This window comes from Pan paniscus, chromosome 11 (genome assembly GCF_029289425.2).
Source record: "Pan paniscus chromosome 11, NHGRI_mPanPan1-v2.0_pri, whole genome shotgun sequence".
Classification (NCBI taxonomy): domain Eukaryota; kingdom Metazoa; phylum Chordata; class Mammalia; order Primates; family Hominidae; genus Pan; species Pan paniscus.
In genome coordinates, this window is record NC_073260.2 from 7,195,557 (window position 1) to 7,217,031 (window position 21,475).

Consider the following 21,475-nt stretch of genomic DNA (forward strand, 5'->3'; position numbering starts at 1 on the left):
GCCAAGCCAGCTCTGCAGGGAGTGCAGAGTAGTGGGGCAGGAGGGGCCTGGCTGAGGGTTTCTCTGTCTCCCTCCCCTGCAAGCATGGGAGGCAGGTGTGGGAGGGCTCCGGTAGCAGCAGCCCCGGGCAGAGGCCACCGAGTTGGCAGTATCACATCCGGCAGCCCTGGGATCTCTGACCCCCGGGAGGTTTCCTGCCAGCCTGCCTCCGAGGGCTTCTGGGAGAGTTTCCACATCTTCCAGAAGCACATGTGGTTTTCGGACACTCCTGGCCTCCTGGGGTGGGCTCACTGCAGCCTTGAGCAGCCAGCACTGTCATTTGGATGCATCAAGAACAAAGGGCCTGAGGACAGACAGAGAGAGAGGCAGAGAGAGAGAGAGAGACCAGCCCAAGGTCACAGAGGGTGTTGGGAATGGAGCAAGACATGGCACCTCAGTGCCCCGCCCTGCTGCCACCCTTCACCTCCACCTTAACCCTTCCCTGTTCTCAGCTGCCCTGAAAACTGGAGACGGAGTTATACTGCTGAATAATATTTGGAATCTTGTGATAAAACAGGAAGAGGATGCGGAATTAAAGACTGTCAACTGCTGTAATAATAATAATAATATATTTATTGAACACCTGTTTTATGCCAGACTCCATGCAAACCAGTTTGTGTGCATTATTCACTGAATCTTCGCCAAAGCCCTGTGACTTCACTGCTAGTAGCAAAGCCTTAAGTTAGAGATGTTAGGTAACTTGCCCAAGGTCACATAGCTAAGGATTGTGGCCAGGGAGGCAGGGCTCTTGGGTTTCTGGGTGATGCTCTGTCACTGGCCTGGCTGGCTGGTGAACTTGGAACATGGCCCAGACTGCTTTGGGGCTCAGTTTCCCCATATGTGAGATATGAACGGTAAATCCTTCTTTTTTCAAAGAGGGGTCAAAACAGGGCCACTGTGTGCCTCTACCTGCACATGCTCTCAGATGCCTACCACTGGAGATGGGCCTGTCTCACCAAGCAGCCCAGGAAGGCAGACATGGGCCCGCCCCTGGTTACCTGTTCTATGCAGGAGGAAGCTCCCTGGGAGAAGAGAACAGATCTTGGTGGTTTGATTTTTAAGCATTCAGCCTGCAGGCAGCAGTGAAGGGCAGGGTGTGGGGCTCCTGCACAGGGTGAGTGATGACCAGGGTCAGCCCTCAGCCTGCTGTCACCCCAGGGCATGGTCATCAATCCCTGGGAACCGCCCTGCTCCTCCATCATCACTATGGACTGGATGCTGTCAGGAATGGCCAAAGAGATGGAGGGGCTGCTTCTTACTTGTAGTTCATCTAAACACAGTGGAGGAACCAGGGGTGCCTCCTCCCTAGCACTGCCAGGATGGTTTCAGTGACCCATATGCAAAGATATGTGCCACTAGAAACAATTTTTAACATGCCTCCCCGCCAGCCCCCACCTCACCAATACTCCCTGCCTCTGCAACAAGCTGATGCCAACAGGCTTTTTTCGGGGACCTATGCCAGAAGCTGTCTTCTGGTTTCCTCATTTCCAGACCCCAGGATAATGGAAAGAGCACCGCACTGAGAGTTGGGATAATGGGCTTTTCTTGGCTCAGCCCTTACCACGCTGTGTGGCTGGGGGAGATCCCTTCCCTGCTCTTGGCTTCAGTTTCCCCATCTGCACGATGAGGGGATTTGTCCAGGAGGGTGGTCCCTCTGCTATGATCCTGAGTTGACCGCACTCCACAGCAGCCTCCAGGAGACGATGTTCCTTTCAAGTGAACCATAAAGCACTTATTTTCCAAGATAGGGAACAAATAGGATTTCAGCCTTGTGGGGACCAGGTGGTTGATGGACGTTCATTTTTAAACTGCATTAAGGTACCTTCTGACAAATGACCTTTTTCTGGCAATGAAAAGAAGCTGAGCACCAGGGGCAGGAAAGTGTTAATGAATCTCCCTGAAAATAACCGCTGGCTCCCCTCTCACCAGCAGCCTAATCATCCCCTTCACTGGTGGGATTTTGGCTCCAATGCACAGTTTTAATTTGAATTGTGTATGTGGAATTTGCTATCAAAAAGCATCTGCAGAACAATGCATTTAATTTTGTTCCATCTATATTTTTGAAAAGGATTTGTATATAACCATACATATATATGATTATATACATATGATTGTATATAAGTCCACTATATATATGGACACATCCATTATATATGTGGACGATGAAGACATACACCGAAGTATGAACAGGGGAGATGAGGGGGGACCGATGTGCTTTATTATAGATATCCTCTCTGGGTTGCCTGACTCCTTTACAATGAGGAAATTTGCATGGTGTAGATGAGTAACAGGAAATTATAAAGTCACAAGCAAAAATAATCTACTAGCTTTGTAACAAGAGGTAACAGATGAGGTCCAGGCCCTCTGGGGACTTCCAAGAGAAGGCAAGTCCTGATGCAGACAGACAGACAGACAGAAGAAATGAGCTCACATTGCTGATTTAAGTCAAGTGCAAGCTCAAAGGACACCCCCTACCAAGTTCTCACCCCTCTCCTCGCTCACTCTGTTCACTTATGCCAGGCCACGATTTTGATTCTTTGACAAACTCTTTGTCCCCTTGACCTTGAGCAGTTGAGACGCAGCTGTTAGGGAGGTGGTAAGATGCTGTGCCCAGGACCATCTAGGGGTATTCAAGACATCCTGGGGCCCCTTCTACTGCCAAGGTAGGCGCAGGGGGAGCCTGCCTTCCCCAAGGTGACACCTCTAGGCAGTGGCAGAGGCTACTAGAAGCACTCTGACCCCTCCCTGTCAGTCCTCAGCTCTAATCTCTAGACCATACTCCCATTAATTATTATGACTGTATTAATCATACATGTGATTAATTCAGTAATGGTGATTCATAATTGATTGCATTTTATATGGTGCCTTTCATCCACACATCTCCCAAGATGTGCACTGCCTACAACAAGAGACACATAAAGTGGAACGTGTTCTTTGCTTGCCTGCATTTTGTTGGATAAACTTCTCTTCGGAGACACAGGGGGCTAATGGCCTTCGAGCACACTGAGCTTGCCAGTCCCAGCTCTGTGCCCATCTCCCTGAGTACTGCAGCTCAGCGGCACCCTGCCTTGCCCGGTGGCGGCCATACCGTAGGAGTCGTGCAGACTCCACCCCCTTGGCAGGCAAGTCGACCTAGGCCCCAGGCTGCCGGGCAAGGCCAGCCTGCCCTGGCTGGGAGGCAGTGCCACAAAGCGGCTTGGATGAGGGCTCTAGAGCCTGACTCTCTGGGTGTGAGTCGTGCCTCTCCTGCTAATTAGCTGTGCAACCTTGAGTAAGGTACTTCCCTCTCTGCCTCACTTTACCCAAATGAAAAATGGGATTGTAATAGTCTCCATCTTCCTAGAGTTATGGTAAAGATCAAATAAAATGATGGACAGAAAGCAATTCGAACGTGGCACACAGTAAGTGCTCGATAAATGTGAGCAGCCATTGTGGAAACTTAGGCCTGGTTCCAGCACCAGCAGCTCTGTGACTCGACTGGGCTCTTCCCTGCTCTGGATCTCAATTTTCTCAGCTGTGAAATGGGATGGTGGCTGAACCTTGTTGGTCCTTCCAGATCTTAAATGAGCACTTAATACAGTCACAGTTGAAATTTGGGGCTTCAGAGTCAAGCAGCCCTGGGGTCCCATTCCCGGCTGTGTGACTCACCTTGCCAAGGCTCATTTGTTTCACCTGGAAAATGGAGGTTAGAATGGTCTCCAATACCTAGGCTTGGTCTAAGGATTTAGTGAACTAATGCTTGAAATCGATTTGGCTTCTAGAAAGTGCTTAACACAAGGTGGCTCTGGTATTACACACTCAGGCACCAAGCACAGCAGTTTACTGACAATCTCCAATTTCTGCTTTAACCACCGTTCTGTGAAAGAGACTCTTATCCTGGCCATTCTTCAGATGAGAATACCAAGGTTGAAGGATGTGTCCTAGGTTATTCCGGGAAGGCAGGGCTCCTATTTGAATACAGGCCTCATGGCTGGGCTCGCTGATATATGGTCTCAGTCCCAAGCTTATCATTCCAAGATTGTTTCTTCCCAACAGCCCTGGGAGGGAACCGGCATTGCAGTCTCCACTTGCCAGCAAAAGATACAGGGACTAGCTGGGCGCGGTGGCTCACGCCTGTAATCCCAGCACTTTGGGAGGCTGATGCAGGTGGATTGCTTGAGGTCAGGAGCTTGAGACCAGCCTGGCCAACATGGTGAAACCCTGTCTCTACTAAAAATACAAAAATTAGCCAGGCGTGGTGGTGGTGCGTGCCTGTAGTCCCAGCTACCTGGGAGGCTGAGTCATGAGAATCGCTTGAACCTGGGAGGTGGAGGTTGCAGTGAGCTGAGACTGAATCGCACCACTGCACTCCAGCCTGGGTGACAGAGCCAAAAAAAAAAAAAAAAAAAAAAGATACAGGGACTGGGAGCTGGGAGTGAGTTGGTGCCTTCTCCAGGGTTCATGGCAAGTGAGCCCTGGGCAGGTGAGAACAGCCCCTGTGGACTGGGTGGAAATACTACTGAGCCACTGTGCCTTTGTCTGCAAAGTTTCTTCCACCAGAAGCCTGGCTGGGATCCCTCCAATCCGTGAGTTCCCATGGAAATGTCTCTTTCCCGAGTTCCAGCAGCATGACAGGGAGAGGAAAGCAGCAAAGCTCAGCCCCGAAGAGCCCAGGCTCCTCCAGGCAAAGCTGCTCAGCTCCCTGGCGAGGGGTGGCTGCTGTGAGAAGGAAGCCCACCTCCTCCACACTCCATGGGGTAGCAGACAGCCAGGCAGGCAGCCGGTCTCTCGTCTGGAAGCCCCAGAGGCAGGACCCATCGCTGCTCACCGCCATAAATTCCGGAGTCCCTGAGGACTCCTCAGTCTCAGGAGACAGGAAGCAAAGGAGCATTGGCACCCCTTTTTCAGTGAGAGCGGGTAACTGCCCAGCCCTGCCAGCTTCGAGCTCAGGGGGCATCTTCTGGGCAATTGTGGCCTACCCACTGAGTACCTACTGTGGGCCAGCATCCCCCAGCCCTGGGGATGCCCATGGTGACAGATCCACTGGGTCCTGCCTTTGGGGTGCAGCAAGTCTAGTGGGATTATTCACATCTCATGGACCAGGCTGCCTGTGCACCTCACAAAGGTTGTCTGAGCACCTACTATGTGCCAGACACAGGCCAAACCAAGGAGGCGGTGCAGTCTGAGGAAGTGTGAGTGGGTATGTGTATGCCTATGCACACACATGCATGCAGGCAGAGTGTGAGCACGCTGGCCTGGCAGTATTGCCAAAAACACTGACAACACAAAGTCAATGGTGGAGGCGAGTCCTACCTCTCAGGATAGGAGACAAGGAAAGCTCAAACTAGGAGCGCCAAGAGCAATCCCCAGGCTTGGTGGGAACCCAGACCTCCACTCCCACCTCTCTGGGCCTCAGTTCCTCACCTGTCAAGTGGTGATAGTCATGGCACCTACCTCCTGGGATTGTTGGACGGATTCACTGAGAAAATGTGTAGGAATTATTTCAGGTAGTAGATGATCAAGAAACGTCGGCTCTGATTAGTCGTCATTGGCCGAGTCTCTCCTCTGGCCAAGGCTCTCTGTTCCACGATGATGGGGAGTCCAGGGGAACACTGCTCCGTGTCAGAAGAGCAATGGGGTTAGACTAACCAGTGTCACCTGGCCATCAAGCCTGGGAAATAAATGGAAACACCAGCCCCAGCTCTCCTCCCAGCCACAGTGTCTCTTTTCACACATGAACAATTCAGAATCTGCTCTTGAATCCGAATCCGAATTTCCACCCTCACCCCACCCATTCCTCTCCTGCTTTTGGGACAGTTTCTCCCGACTCCCAATGTGGGGAGCAGGAGAAGTTGTGGAAGGAGCCGCAGCTGGCCAAGTCATGGGATCTTTCTCCTGGGTCCGCCTCATCCTCTCGCCAGGTGTGCAGGCTTCTCACAGCCTCCCGCTCGCTCGGGGCAGCAGGGGCGTGTGGAGGTGATTGGGAAGAGGTTTGCATCAGCAAGGAGAGCAGGAGCTGAGGAAAGGCTGCAATCAGAAGGGAAAATGCATTATCAGCAGGAGGAAGCTGCCTCCCCCTCCCACCCGGCGACTCCTCCCCTAGAGAAAAACATCTTTCTTCCTTACTGGGCAGGGGATCTGGGCCTCCAGGACAGCAAAGCAGATGTGGCCTTCCTCTCAGACATGTGCTGATCACTAAATAATTGACCCACTTATAGAACTACCTGCCCTGCGCCTCAGCCCTCTGCCTCCCACTGCCCCGGGGAGCTCACGAACCCTGCAGCGGCCTTCAGAGCACGGCACCCCCACACCCTGCTCGCTTGATCATTGTCGTCATTCAAAAAGAGCCCCATGTAGGCCCCACCCCAAAAGCACCCATTTGCAACCATGCAAAGTCCTACACAGATGAACGACAGCTGTAGGCAAGCTGGGCGCAGCAATCTTTGTAACGAAAGGCAGCTGAAAATTCTGAAAGACGACCCACAGCAAGAGAAATTGATCAACAGAAGAGTATTCCCTGGCTGCCTCCTTCCTGATCTCACGTGCACATTCACACATGCTGTGTTGTGTGCAATCATTTCCTCATTAAGTTGTCACCATTGGCATACAAACTCTTGGTCCATCAAAGCACTGAATTCTGAGTCCTGTGACCTTGGCCCTGGCCCTTGTTCTGAATCCTGCCAAAAGGAAACACAGTGATGTTTCCCCAAACATCCCCACATCTGTGCTTTCCAGCAGTCCAGGCTGTAAGACACGGTGAGACAGGGTCCCTCTCTCTTCCTCGTCCTGCCTCCCTCTTGGTCGATCTTTTCTATTCAAAGGAAGGCCTTGGGATCAGGGCTCCCTAGAAGGTGGCAGGTACCATCGCTCACAAAGTCAACTCCTGATCTTGGGAACCAGCTTGGATTTCTTGTTTCATGACACTCGACCTAATGGATGGAGACAGCTCCAGCTGCCACTGGTCTCTCACTCCGTGGACTTGGCTGGCCGTTGCCCGTGACCTCTAGGGTGTCCACACTTAGCCCATGCTGCCCCCGTTTCTGGGGGTGGGACTCCTCCCCCTCCTGGAGGTCCCGGTGAGTTGTCCGCCCTGGAGATTCCTCACAGAGTCTTCTGCCTCCCATCCCTACCCTTCACTCCTTTTTCACTGGGTTCATTTTTTTTTTTTACTGGTGGAGTAAACACAGACGTGCAGGCTGGGAGGGAAAAGCAGCCAGGGTCACTTGGCCACATGCTTTGCTTTTTGCATCACCTGGGAGTTGGAGGGACATGGCTTCTCACATTCAAAAGGATTCCCAGGAGATTTTTCTTTTGAATCTGGGAAAACAAAAGTTCTGGGCCCGACTTCCTCTCTTCTTGGTTCTGCTGGTTCTGGAGTCCAACTTGGCTGCACGATGCAGTTCTGTGGTTATCTGGCCCACTCCCTTCCCTGCCCTGCCCAGAGGCTCCTCCAGGACCCCTCTCTGTAGTTCTGATGACCCCAGCTTCTTTCACTGCTTTTGGAGATCACCTTGAGGCCAATGGGACTCTGAGCCAAGCACGTGTGGCGTGGTCACCTGGGGACGCTGAGACGGCCCCAGGATGGTCCTCCAGTGGCCTATATGATGGTCTTTGGCCACATTCGCGGTAAGCTTGACATTTATGAGCCTGGTCTCAGAACCCGACAGCCCAGGCTGAGAGTCCCTGTGCTGCCACTTATGTGTTTGGGCACGCCTTCTCACCTCAATTTTCCATCTGTACAGTGGGCACAACAGCACCACCTCTCAGGGTTGTCATGAGAAGTTAAGAATGCAATCATGACTGCAGAGTGCTCAGAGGGGTGTAGGAGCCCCGCAGGTGATCAGCCTGCCGGCAGCAGGTGAACCCTTGACCCTGGAAAGTGTCCCCAGCCTGAGCAGAAGGGCCTCCCCTTACCTAGCACAGCCTTTGGGCCTCTAGCAACAGGGAGTGCTCACCCCACCTCAAAGGGGGAAAGGCCACCTTTGGCTTTGAATTCATAAGACGGTGAACTAGGGCGACATTAGAAGGCAAAGAAAATATGCTTTCCTGTCAAATAGAGGGATGTATCCCTGAACTCCTGTTCAAATGAACTCATTCTCTGAGGTCAGCTTACAACACCCGTTCACTGTGCAGCCAAAAGCACCACCTCTCTCTTCCAAACCCCTACTCGCGCCCCACATAACAGAACATGTGCCAGACCTGGAAGCGGGGGCTCTTCCTTGTCCCCTCCTTACAGATAGGGAAACTGAGGCTCTGAAAGGTGAAACAACTTGATCCAAGTCCTACACCAGGATCCAAACACACGCCTGTGACCCCACGGCCAGTGCCTTGACCCTTCCCCGCCCACATTTCTCAGAATTTCTTGCCCCAATTCTGCCCCCTGAAAGCTTTGGGACTGTAGCTAAGTCCCTGACTCCATTTCTGGGGTTCAAGATCTTCATCCATCAAGGGAGGAGTTTGAGCTGGTGGCACCTGAGGGTCCTTCCAGTGCTAACATTTTCAGATAAGCTGCTGGCCTCCCAGGTCCTCTCCTGACACAGGAGTCTCAGCTCACCCAGTACAAATGTTTCCCTGAACGATTAGCACAATGACAACTCCCTAAGGAGAGGAGAGACATGCGTCAAGAACAGGATTGTTAGAAGCCTGACATTAACACACCACGCACATGGCACAGGTGATGCCCTGGGCAGCCAGCGGCGCGGCCACTGGGGAACACAGAGGCGGCGGGCCGGGTAGACAGGCCTGAGCTTCTGGTCTGCGCTTTGATTTTTAATTTTTGTCAATGTGAGCTCCAGAAATGCCTTATGGTACACTGGGAAAAACTCTCCTTTTGCAGCTAAATGGCCAAACATGTACCGAGCAACTGCTCTGTGTCTGCAGGGCCTTGGGAGCCCAAGGGTGAGGCTGGAACCTCTTAACCAGGTATGACCAGGCAGTTTCCAGAAAGAACCTCTTGGCATGAGGCATCCATATGTGGGGCTGCTGCTGTCTGGCTGGTCTGCACGAGGGCCACCACTCCCATTTGTTGAAACATTGAAATGCTTCATGCATTTACTGTCGGCAAAGAGCCACTATTCTGGGCCCCTGGAGGATCTCCCCATCCCACTTCCCAGGCCACTCAGCACCCTTCCTTGGGAGCCTCTAGATAGCTAGACCTCCCCCAAACCCAGCAGCTACCTGGGCTAGTGCCTGGCACAGCAGCAGGACCTCTAGGTCTCACTCCTGCGCTCACCTGGCACCTGCCTGTCCCCTTGAGCGGCACCCATGGCCTGCTGGTTGTTCAGTATACTGATAATCACTGCTGACCTCAAACACACATGTGCACATGCCCGCAGCCCAGAGTTTGGGGTGATGTGGTTCTCTGCTGCCCTTGGGATTCCCTAGGGTGTTTTCAGGAAGACCCCGCTCCCAAGCATCCCCCTCAGGGCCCAGGTCACTGGGGTCAGGCCACCTTGGGGTCCTCCCACAGCAGAGCAGGAAGGCAACTTCTGGTCCTATAGAGCCTATGCTTTACTGTCCCCAGTAACCTTCCCCCAGCTAAGCCCACCCACCACTCTGCATTTTATAACCAGAGAGGAGAGTAGCTTCTGCTTCTGGAAGAGGGGGCTCTTCTCTGGCTGCCCTCGTCTGTGGTCTCTCAGACTCAGATGGAGAAGTGCAGCAGGCAGAGAGGGTGAAGAGGGGGAAAATTCCAAGTATCAGTGTTGACGAGGGGCCTGTGTTGAGCTGGATCCCAGGTTATCAGGACAGAGTGCTGTGATTGACTAGTCATGGCTGCCTGGCGATGGATTCGTCATGTCTGTCTGGATGGGGGAGAGGCACATTGGACTCCATGTTCTCCCTCTTCTAGAGGATGACGATGAGTCTCTACCCACCCTATAGACAGCCCAGGGCCACACCAGACACACACGGTACTTGAGAAATGTGTTCAATTGAGGGCAATGTTAAACATGAAACAAGCAACCTGTGTGTATTATTATTATTAATAATAATATTATTATTACTACTACTATTTGAGACAGGATCTCACTCTGTTGCCCAGGCCAGAGTGCAGTGGTGAGGACATGCCTCTACCTCCCAGGTTCAGGCAATTCTCCCACTTCAGCCTTCCATGTAGCTGGGGCTACAAATGTGTGCCACCATGCCTGGCTAATTATTTATTTTTTTATTTTTTGTAGAGACAGGGGTCTCACTATGTTGCCCAGGCTGGTCTCGAACTCCTGGGCTCAAGTGATCCTCCTATCTCAGCCTCCCAAAGTGCTGGAATTACAGGTATGAGCCACCATGCCTGGCCAACCTGTGTTCATTGAGCACATATTATGTGCAACTGGATGATAAAGTAGGGAGAGGAACTGGGAGGGATGTTTCTGGGAAATTTGAAGCTTTGTTTATGTATCTGTCCATCCATTCATTCTCTCCACAGTTATTTATTGAGTGCCTTCAGTGCACCCAGCTCTGTGTTAGGGTCTGGAGATACAGAGCAGCATCTGTTCCAAGGAGCTTCCAGGGAGCTCCCTGTGTGGGGAGCCAGGCAAGGTGAGCACAGTAGAGTGTGAGCTGCCACCAGCGGCAGGGAGGGCGCACAGCCGTGCTGTTCTCCTCCCTGGCAGAAGTGCCCTCCCAGGACCGGCCGGGGTTATTAATATCCTGCTGAGTCAGGGGGCTCTTGAGTTTCAGCATCACAAGACGCCAAGACTGGGCGCCGCGGATATTCCTGACTCCAGACTGCCCTCTCCTTCTACCCTCCTTCCCACCTGCCCTTCCTTCCCTCACCTCTACCTGGCACAGGCTGTTGAGAAGGTGGCAGGTGCTGATGGAAGCAGGTCTGGCTTTGGGAGAAGGGGGAATGGGGGGAATGAGATCTTGGGAAAGAAGTAGTTCCAATCCCCACTCTACAACTCTCTCACCGTATAACCCGATGCGAACAATCTCACCTCTCCAAGTCCCCTTATCTACAAAAAGGAAATAGAGACAGCAATGATGCAGCATGAAACAGGCCGGTCTTGCCAAGGGCTGTGCCTGAGTAGGTGTTAAAAAGTGATGTCTATTCATCTAATAAGTACCCACCAGGGCCGTTCCATGTGCCTTATCCAGAAGAATGGCAGAACAAGACTGATATAGTTCTACCCTCCTGAAACCCAGATGGGTCAGGAGGCAGACAGTCAGAGGGTCAGAGGGAGCCGATGCTGGGGGCGCCCAGGCCTCTGCAGCTCCCACCTGATCCGATGTTTCCCCTGATACAGAGCCCTGCCCACACCATGCTGTGACTTCCTGGTTACCGGGGCCCCCTCCTCACACCTCCACCAGACTGCAAGCTGCACAGGGGAAGGCTTTGCCTGGCTGGCTCAGTGAAGACCTCTTGTGCCTTGCCCACAGTAGACACTCAATACATGTGTACTAGGTGAATGACCCAACAAGCAATGAGTAAGAAGAGGGGTATGTGCAGTTTATATTAAATGACTCCTGTGTGCTCAGGTAAAGCTAAGTAATTAGTGGATTAATAGGATCAGCATCGATGCTAATTGGCATATTTAAAATCAAATTTGGCCAGACAAAGCGGCTTGCACTTGTAATCCCAGAAATTTGGGAGGCCAAGGTGGGAGGATGGCTTGAGGCCAGGAGTTTGCAACCAGCCTTGGGCAATGTAGCAAAACCTCATCTCTACAAAAAATAAAAATAAAAATAAATAGCTGGGCATGGTGGCCTGCACCTGTGGTTCCAGCTACTCAAGAGGCTGAGGTGGGAGGATCACTTGAGCCCAGGGGTTCGAGGCTACCTAGTGAGCCATAATCGCACCATTGCACTCCAGCCTGGGTGACAGAGCGAGACTCTGTCTTAAAATAATAATAATAAAAGTGCATTTCCTTCTAGTTCTTGCTATTGCACACTCCCCTCTCTCTCTCTCCTCTCTCTCTCTCTGTCTCTCTCCTGAATAGGATTGTCTTACCTGTCAGCTTTTCCCCCTCACATACATAGTGAGACAATCACGGCTCTGAAATATATTCTCCGTGTTCAGATGAGAAGTGCAGAGGTCTGCGTGTGGGTTAGTGGGTATGACTCCTAATGAAAACAGTCCGTCCAAGCTCTCCCGAGCTGCCTGGAATTTCCACAGTGGATGAAGAGGGGTGCCCCCCTCACCACCCGCTTTCCATTCCTCCCACTTCCAGGTATTCCTTGGGGTTTTACCTGCCCTAGAGGAGGAAGAAGAAGAAAAAACCATGGCATCTGGAGACAAGGGGCCAGGTTGGGGGGAGGGGGTAGACGGTGCTGACAGCAGTGAGCCGCCCCCAATCGCTGAAACTCCCCACGGCCCCCTGAGCACCCACAACATTCGCTCCTCCACTTGACCTGAGCGAGCTTGTATGTTAGTTGGGAAGAATGTAACAGTTCAAGGACACAACAGATGAGTAAATGGATGACCATGAACGCCCCTCAGCAGACAGTCCAGTTCCCGACTTGTACCTTTGATGCCATCATCTGAGCCTCACATCCCTTCTGCCCCATTCATTCCATTCCCTGGCAACCCTCCGTTTCTCATTGCCTAGAGAATGAGGTTTGCAAGTGGCCCTAAAGTGATGCTAGCCCAGCTTCCCCCAACAGCTGCTTCATGTTACTCCCTCCTGCCCTCCATGCTGCAGTCCGGGGGTCCAGGCTGTTTCACATACACACCTGCGATGCCCCTGGCCTGGACGTTTCTTCCTTGGGAACAAAATAGTGGGCACTGAAAACGGTGGATTCTGGCCCCCAACCCAGGCCTGCCGTCGCCATAGGTCTCCAGGACATCCTACCGGGCTTCAGGGGCTGACCCTGCTGCTCCCTCCTCTGAGGAGCCATCCCTGGCTCTCCCCCCTGGAAGAACTAATGCCAGCCCCTGACCCTGAGGCCCTGGACTGCTCTTGTGGGAAGGGTGTGGTAGTGACAAAGCTTACAGCTCTGCAGACAACTAGCTTGAAACCCCAGCCCCCACCCTCCCGTAGACGTGTGACTTCGATGTATTAGTGAATCTCTCTGAATCTCAGTCTTCCCATCTGCAAAATGGGAATAAGAATAGCCCCTCCCCCATGGGATTGTTTTGAGGATTAGAAGAGATCTCATAGGCCGGGTGAAGTGGCTCACGCCTGTAATTCCAACACTTTGGGAGGCCAAGGTGGGAGGATCACTTGAGCCCAAGAGTTTGAGACCAGCCTGGGCAACATGGTGAGACCCCGTCTCTATAAAAAAATACAAAAATTAGTGGGGCATGGTGGTGCCAGTTACTCAGGAGGCTGAGGTGGAAGGATCACCTGAGCCCAGGGAAATAGAGGCCACAGTGAACCGTGATTGTGCCACTTAACTCCAGCCTGGGCAACAGAGTGAGACTCTGCCTCAAAAAAAGAAAAAAAAAGAAAAAAGAAAGAAAAGAAAAGAAAGATCATGTACAAAGTGCACTTAAAACCGCATGTACCGGTAGCGCCTGGTCTTGAAACTGGGAGGCGGAGGTTGCACTTAAAGCCACATGTACCAGAAGCACTTGGTCTTGAACTTGGGAGGTGGAGGTTGTGCTCGGTGACCACGGGCCGTGAGTACAGTCTCACAGGCATTGCAGCTATTTGGAATATGTATTGTGCCTTCTACTAGGCTAAAAGCACCCATTTAGCCTTTTACCCACCCCCTTCACCACTTCCCCAACCTCATGCCCTGTCCTTTTGTCCAGGAAGGAGGAAGAGGGGGAAGGAAGGAAGGAAGTAGGGAGTGGAAGTAGGGAGTGGTCATGGGAAGAAAAGGCGATACCGCTGCCAACTCCTGTCACCACGCGGTTAGTTTGTGCCGGGCACTGGGCTTTACAGCCTTTTTCTTTATCCCCCAGCTCTGAGCTGTAACCGGTTGTTTCCCTTGTTTACAAATGAGGAAATTGGTCGGGCACAGTGCTCACGCCTGTAATCCCAGCACTTTGGGAGGCCAAGGCAGGTGGATCACTTGAGGTCAGGAGTTCAAGACCAGCCTGGCCAATATGCGGAAATCCTGTCTCTACTAAAAATACAAAAAATTAGCCAGGTGAAGTGGCAGGTGCCTGTAATCCCAGCTACTTGGGAGGCTGAGGCAGGAGAATCACTTGAACCCAGGAGGCAGAGGCTGCCGTGAGCTGAGATCATGCCATCGCACTCCAGCCTGGGCAACAAGAGCGAAACTTCGTCTCGAAGAAAAAACAAAAAACAAATGAGGCAATTGAGGGGGGCCAGAGTAGTTAAGTCACTGGCCCAAGTTCACTCAGCTTGTTGGAAGCTAAGTCCAGGTCTGCTGACGCGGAAGCCAGGGCTCACACAACCTCCACGCGCCGCACGGCTGAGAGGGCCGCTGGTTTGTGTACATGCCCAGCCAAAGACTCCTGGGAGTCCCAAGCCCCTCTTTTCAAAAAGAGACTTTTTAAGCCAAGTTTTAACAGGAGTGAAGGGTGTCTGAGGAGCAGTTTGGGGACCGCTGTCCTACTGAGAAGGAAGAGCTGCTTGGCATGTTGGACCAATCCTGCCCCACGCTCTACTCGGATGCTATTTTCACACACAGTGGGAAAATAACAATTTCATATGCCTCCCTTCTCAGAAGTGGTGGCTTGTAAACACATGGGGACTGGGGACGATAAAGCACAGAGCGCCTTGACTCAAACTGTCCTCCGTGTGCCAGTTTTCTGTGCAAACTAAAAAGATAATCAGTGGTGGAACACGCAGAGGGAAATGAAATTTGGATAGAGGGAAAAACACAGCCCAGAGCAGCTTCTCCTCTCTGTAGTTCCTGCACCCTGGGTATAATGCTGCATTCCATGGCAACAGCATTCACACGTCGCTAAAATAAAAGCTGGCACCAGCTGGACCCGTTATTAAAGTGGAGCCCTTGGATCAGCCTCGTCCCTGTGAGTGACAGGGTGGCACTGGCTGCCCGAGGCACAGGAGTCCCTGGGAATCATGAGTGGCGTCAGGCCTACCGCAGAGCCTCTGCAGCCATTCTGTCCAGCGTTCTCCACTGCCACTGCACTAGGACGCACAAGGACAATGGGAACCCTTTCATCTGGGAGTGAGTTGAACCTGGTGGTTAAGGACGAGGCACTGGGGACAAAGGGAACTGAGTTCCAATCCCCGCTCGGCTAGTAACTGGCCGTTCCACCTAGAATGAGTCAATTCTCATGTCTGTGACTCCATTTTCATATCTCTAAAATGGGCGTGGCAGCACATCCCATCAACAGTTGTGTACTGATCAAATGAAGAAATATATGCAAAGCATTGAGCCCATAGCAGGCAAGGGATACATGGCTACTTTTTTTTTTTTGATGGAGTCTCCGTCTATCGCCCAGGCTGGAGTGCAGTGGTGTGATCTTGGCTCACTGCAACCTTCGCCTCCTGGGTTCAAGTGATTCTCCTGCCTCAGCCTCTGGAGTAGCTGGGACTACAGGCACGCACCACCATGCCCGGTTAATTTTTGTGTTTTTAGTACAGATGGGGTTTCACCATGTTGGCCAGGCTGGTCTTGAATTCCTGACCTCAGGTGATCCTCCCACCTTGGCCTCCCAAAGTGCTGGGATTACAGGCGTGAGCCACCGTGCCCAGCCGATACATGGCTACTTTCTAGTGAGCTCTTCTACAGAACTACAGTCAACTTTTTGGGAATATACCTGTTGGATAAAGTGAGGGATTCTTTTAATATTTGGCACGTTGTTAAAATTGTTTATGTTAGCCAATTGCTAAATATGGGTAAAACGCTGTGTGTGCACCTCTGTGTGAGTGTGATGTATACATGAGAGCGAGAGACAGAGAGACAGAGAGAGAGATTCATGATGCAGATGAAGTTAGAGCTAGCTTTGGAGCCAGGCTGAGGGCTTGAGTCAGCCTTTTCCACTTACTAGCCATGTGACCTTGGGTGAGTCATTTCACCTCCTCTCATCTCAGTTTCCTCGATAACACACTGTCTTTGCAGGGTTGTTGAGGAAATTAAAATGACACAAGTTTGGAAAGAACCTAACGTCCATCAGTCTCTTGAAAGATCAACAGCTGCTGCTGAGTACAGAGTGAGATCCTGGAACAGAAAAAGGACATTCGTGGAAAAACAGATGAAATCCAAAGTCTGGAGTTTGATCTGTAGTGCAGCAACAATGCTCTTTTCTCACTTTTGACAGGTGTACTGTGGTTACGTCAGATGATAACATTAGGGGGAACTGGATGAAGGGTTATGGAGAACACTCTGTTCTATCTTTGGAAATTTTCTGTAAATCTAAAATTTTTCCAAAATTAAAATACACATATATATATACACACACACACACGTATATATAAGGTACACATATATGTATATACATATATACATATGTATATGTGTGTGTATATATACATTATATATATACATTATATATATTATATATTATATACATATATATATATATGGGCTGAGGAGCTGGTCTAGACTACAGGGGCTGACGAGGCACAACCCAATGTAATGTGGGGTCTTGGACTGGACCCTGGGTCAAGGGAAAAGATAAAATTACTGAAAAGAGGAGTATTGGGAAAATTAGCAAAACGTGCACAGGGACCATCTCCCGCATAGGGCAGTGGTATGCTATCAGTATTAAATTTCTTGAATCTGATCATTGTCCTGAGGCTGTGAGTGTCCCGTTCTTAGATGACACAAGCTGCAAGTAATTCGTGGTGAAGGGGCATGATGTCTGCAACTAACTCTAGAAGGAGTCAACAAAACTAAAACAGTATAGACTATGTGTGGAGAGAGACAGCAATGTGGCAAGGTGCTCACAAACTGGGAATCGAGGGAAAGGTACAAAAGGAATTAATGTTGCTATACTTGCATAGGTTTGACATTTTTTCAAATTAAAAAGTAAGGCCAGACGTGGTGGCTCACGCCTGTAATCCCAGCACTTTGGGAAGCTGAGGTGGGAAAATCACCTGAGGTCATGAGTTTGAGACCAGCCTGGCCAACATGGTGAAACACCATCTCTACTAAAAATGCAAAAATTAGCTGGGCATGGTGGTGGGCACCTGTAATCTCAGCTATTCAGGAGGCCGAGGCAGGAGAATCATTTGAACCCGGAAGGCGGAGGTTGCAGTGAGCCAAGATCATGCCATTGCACTCCAGCCTGGGCAACAAGAGTGAAACTCCATCTCAAAAAAAAAAAAAAAAAAGTAAGAATTACGTTTAAATTAAAAGAACCTGGTGCTTGCTACATAGGAAGCACATTAAATATTATGCACACGATATTAGAATTTTATCTTAATAGTTATTATTCAAATATGCCTTGAATCCTTCTCCAAGAGGGGCTCTGAGCTGGGGGCCCCAGAAAAGGCAGGGGTGAGTCAGCCAGCCCCAGCTTCAGTCAGGGTGAAGGCCATGTCCTGGGACTATAGCCAGGTGACAGTAAGACTTCATCTCTGATGCCCAGCCCCTGGCAGTGTGCCCTCACACAGGAGATGCCCGCTCAGGAGCTGCAGGATGATTACACAAAACAAACCAGTGGATATGAAGCCAGATGCTTTGGGTGCCACAGAGCGGTCCGGGGCCCAGCCAGGGCAGGAGGAGGTCTCTCGGATGGATGTTCTACCCTCCCTGTCCTTTGCAGCCACTCAGGAGCATTTAAGGGCAGCTGAAGCTCCTGCCAGCATCTGAGGTCCCTGCCAGCACAGCCATCAGGTTCTGGGCTATTCATTATTTAGGACAAGGTCTGGGGTTGGGTGGGGTGGGAGAGAGGAGTGGCTTGGGGGTCACTGCTGGTTCCCATTGAGCCCCATAGACACCTGCTTTGCCAAGTCACTGGTGTTAACGACGGCAATTGGGTTAGGAGGGCATAATTAGATAATTCAATTGCTTTCCGCGGAGAGTTGCTGTTTAATTAAAGGGCACTGAAGACAGAGCTGGGAGGCTGGGGAAGACCAGACTGATTGTCTAGAGGGACTGGGGCAGTCTGGCAAGATGGGGAGTGCCGAGCCAGGCTGAGCTGTAGCTGCCCCAGGCAAGGGCGGTGCAGGGAGCACCAGCTCGCTTCCACAACAGGGGTTGAAGCCAGTCACAGTCACGTAAGAGCAAAGCGGGAGATCCCGTTTATGTGCAGCAGAAGATAGTCGGATCCTCTTGAATGAACTTCTAGCCTCAGAATCAAAAGCTTTCAAATACATTTGCATTTACGTAAACACCACATCCTATAGTCTGCCAGTCTCTAGCTGTGTGAACCTGGGAAGTTGCTTCACTTCTCTGAGCCTCAGTTTCCCCATCAAGATCACAAGGTAAGGAATGTACCTGCTGGGTAAAGTCAGCTTTGTAGAAACTTTTTTATATTAGCTAATCACTAAATATGGCCATGAAGCTCTGTGTGTGTGGTGTGTGTGTGTGCGGTGTGTGTGTGGTGTGTGTGTGGTGTGTGTGTGCGTGTGTGTGTGCGTGTGTGTGGTGTGTGTGGTGTGTGGTGTGTGTGTGGTGTGTGTGGTGTATGTGGTGTGTGTGGTGTGTGTGCGTGTGTGTGCGTGTGTGGTGTGTGTGTGGTGTGTGTGGTGTATGTGGTGTGTGTGGTGTGTGTGCGTGTGTGTGCGTGTGTGGTGTGTGTGTGGTGTGTGTGTGGGGTGTGTGTGTAGTGTGTGTATGCGTGTGGTGGTGTGTGTGCGTGTGTGGTGTGCGTGTGGTGTGTGTGTGTGGTGTGCGTGTGGTGTGTGTGTGCGTGTGTGGTGTGAGTGTGGTGTGCGTGTGGTGTGTGTGGTGTGCGTGTGGTGTGCGTGTGGTGTGCGTGTGGTGTGTGTGTGTGTGGTGTGTGTGGTGTGTGGTGTGCGTGTGTGGTGTGCGTGTGGTGTGTGTGGTGTGTGTGTGGTGTGCGTGTGTGTGGTGTGTGTGGCTGGCTATTATTTGGGACATACCTGATTAAGTCATGCGCCTAGTGGTGGGAAGTGCAGCTGCTATCACGCTTCCATCCCGGAGCATGTGAGGATGAAGCCCTCAGACCACGCCCAGTGCCTGTGCAGCACCCAGTGAATGTCAATTACATTTAAAGAAGAAAAGTTACGTAACACATCTCAGACCTGGAGAAGAAAATTCCTGCAAAATACCTGGTGTAATCACATGTATTATGAAATACCAGCCCAAGAACCCCACTCCCAAGACAAATAGACATGTTTGAATGTTCTCTTCCCCTCCTGATCATTTTTAAAGACAATTGAGAGTTGCTTGTAATTAAATAGGGCTAAATAACCGAATTATCCTTCATTGAGCATTTATTGAGCTCCTGCTGTGTGCTGGGCCCCAGCAAGCAAAGTGGACGCGGTCTTTATCCTCACGGAGCCCTCATAAGGGTTGATGGCACTGCAGAGAGGAGGCCCTTCCTAAGAGGCAGATGGAGAGCAAAGATGCCACAGGGGCAAGAAACAGGTAAAAAGTGCTAGGGAGTGATTTTTGCTCCCACCAGGACAGGCAAAACAATGAGCCCGACTGGGTTCTCTGCACTTCCTTCTCCTACACATCTTCCTCAAAGCACAGAGCGGCTGCTCCGCCATGACCAGCGCCCGCGTCCGGAGCCCTGCACAGGGGTTAATATTTTTAATTGGCGCTTTCCCAGGTTGCGGTTGGCATGTTCCCCAGCTGGAGCTGCCGTGGAGCTGACGGGCTCCTGGGGCGCCTGCCCCTGCGGGCTTCTCACTCTGCCTTCCCTCGTGAATGGTTTCCTTTCAGCTGCCCTATTGAAGCGGTCCCTTCATTCTCTCTGTGTCATCTCTCTGCTGCCATCTTATTAGGGAAAGCTAAGCCCTCTCCCGTGGGGTCAGGCATTATCCCCTTCTTCCCAGAAACCACCGTGGCGTTCAGCTACAAAATAAAACCGTAAAAAAGGCTCATTCTGCCTGCTACCTGGCTGGGGTGGGAGGGGAAGCACTTTCTGAGCTGCCCGGCGCAGGTGTCTGGGGAGCGGGTAAACAATGGTGACAGTCCTTAGGCAAGTGAGTGGCAGAAACTCTGGCCCAGTTCCCTCCAGAGGGAATCATTCTGGGGAAGAATTCATGCCTCGGAGAGCTTCAGGGTAAGGGGTGAGCCCACACAGTAGCAAGTACAGAAATAAAGAGTAAGTGGCTGTGCATGGAGAATGTTTAAGGGTCATGAATATTAATAGTGTTGTTCCTCATAGACCTATGAGCAGGGCTCTAATTAATCATTTTTAATGGCAGCTTTGTTCCCATTTTCTTTTATTTTCTTTCTTTCTTTCTTTCTTTTTTTTGAGACAGAGTTTTGCTCTTGTCACCCAGGCTGGAGTGCAGTGGCACGATTTCTGCTCACTGCAACCTCTGCCTCCCGGGTTCAAGCGATTCTCCTGCCTCAGCCTCCTGAGTAGCTGGGATTACAGGCATGCACTACCAAACCTGGCTAATTTTTGTAGATTTAGTAGAGACTGGATTTCACCATGTTGGTCAGGCTGGTCTCAAACTCCTGACCTCAGGCGATCCACCCACTTTGGCCTCCCAAAGTGCTGGGATTACAGGCGTGAGCCACCGCTCCCCGGCCTGCTCCCATTTTCATACTGCATTTTGTTTGATCAACAAGTCTCCCAAGGGCCTTTCACCACTGGGGATAATCACTGGAGGTGGCTTCTCCCGTCTATTAAACGAACCTCGCTCCAACCTGCAATCTGATGATCACTCCTGGGTCAGAAAACCTATGAAGCTGCCACAAAGTCCCAGTAATTGCAGAGGTGATGGCCACCTAGGTAATCAACAAGCATTTTAAAGTGCCTCCTGTGCACCCAGGATTGTGCTGAGCTCTGAGGATACAGATGTGGCTGGCACAGGCACAGCTGCATCCTCATCAGGGAAGACATTCACAAGCAGTGATCGGCACATGCAGAGGGCTTGCTTGGGGATGTCCAGAGTGTCACGGAGCCCCTCAGGAAAAGGAGCACCAGCCTTGTCCAGGCACAGCAAGGAGGCTTCCTGGAGGAAGTGGCATGAAGCTGAGCCCTAAGGAGTGAGTAGGAGTCAACCAGGGGGATGGGGGCACCAGGGCAGAACCAGGAGAGGGGATGGTTTTGAGAGCTGCAAGTCCAGCTGTGATGCAAATCAAGAGTATTTGAGTTGCACACCCGTGTCCTCAGCAGCTTATTCTCAAGAGACAAAAGGTAGAAGCAATCCAAGTGCCCTCCGACAGGCGATGGGTAGACAAAATGTGGTCTATCCAGGCAACGGAATATTATTCTGCCTTAAAGAGGAATGAAGTATTGATCCGTGCTGCAACCAGGATGAACCTTGAAAACATTATGCTAAGTAAAAGCAGCCAGTCACGAAAGGTCATGTATTATGATCCCATTTATATGAAATATCCAGAATAGGTAAATCCATAGACAGAAAGCAGATTGGTGGTTGCAGGAGTGAGAAGGGAAGTGGGGAGTAACTGCTAATGAATGGATACAGAGTTTTACCTTGGGGTGATGAAGATATTTTGGAACTAGTTAGAGGTTGTGGTG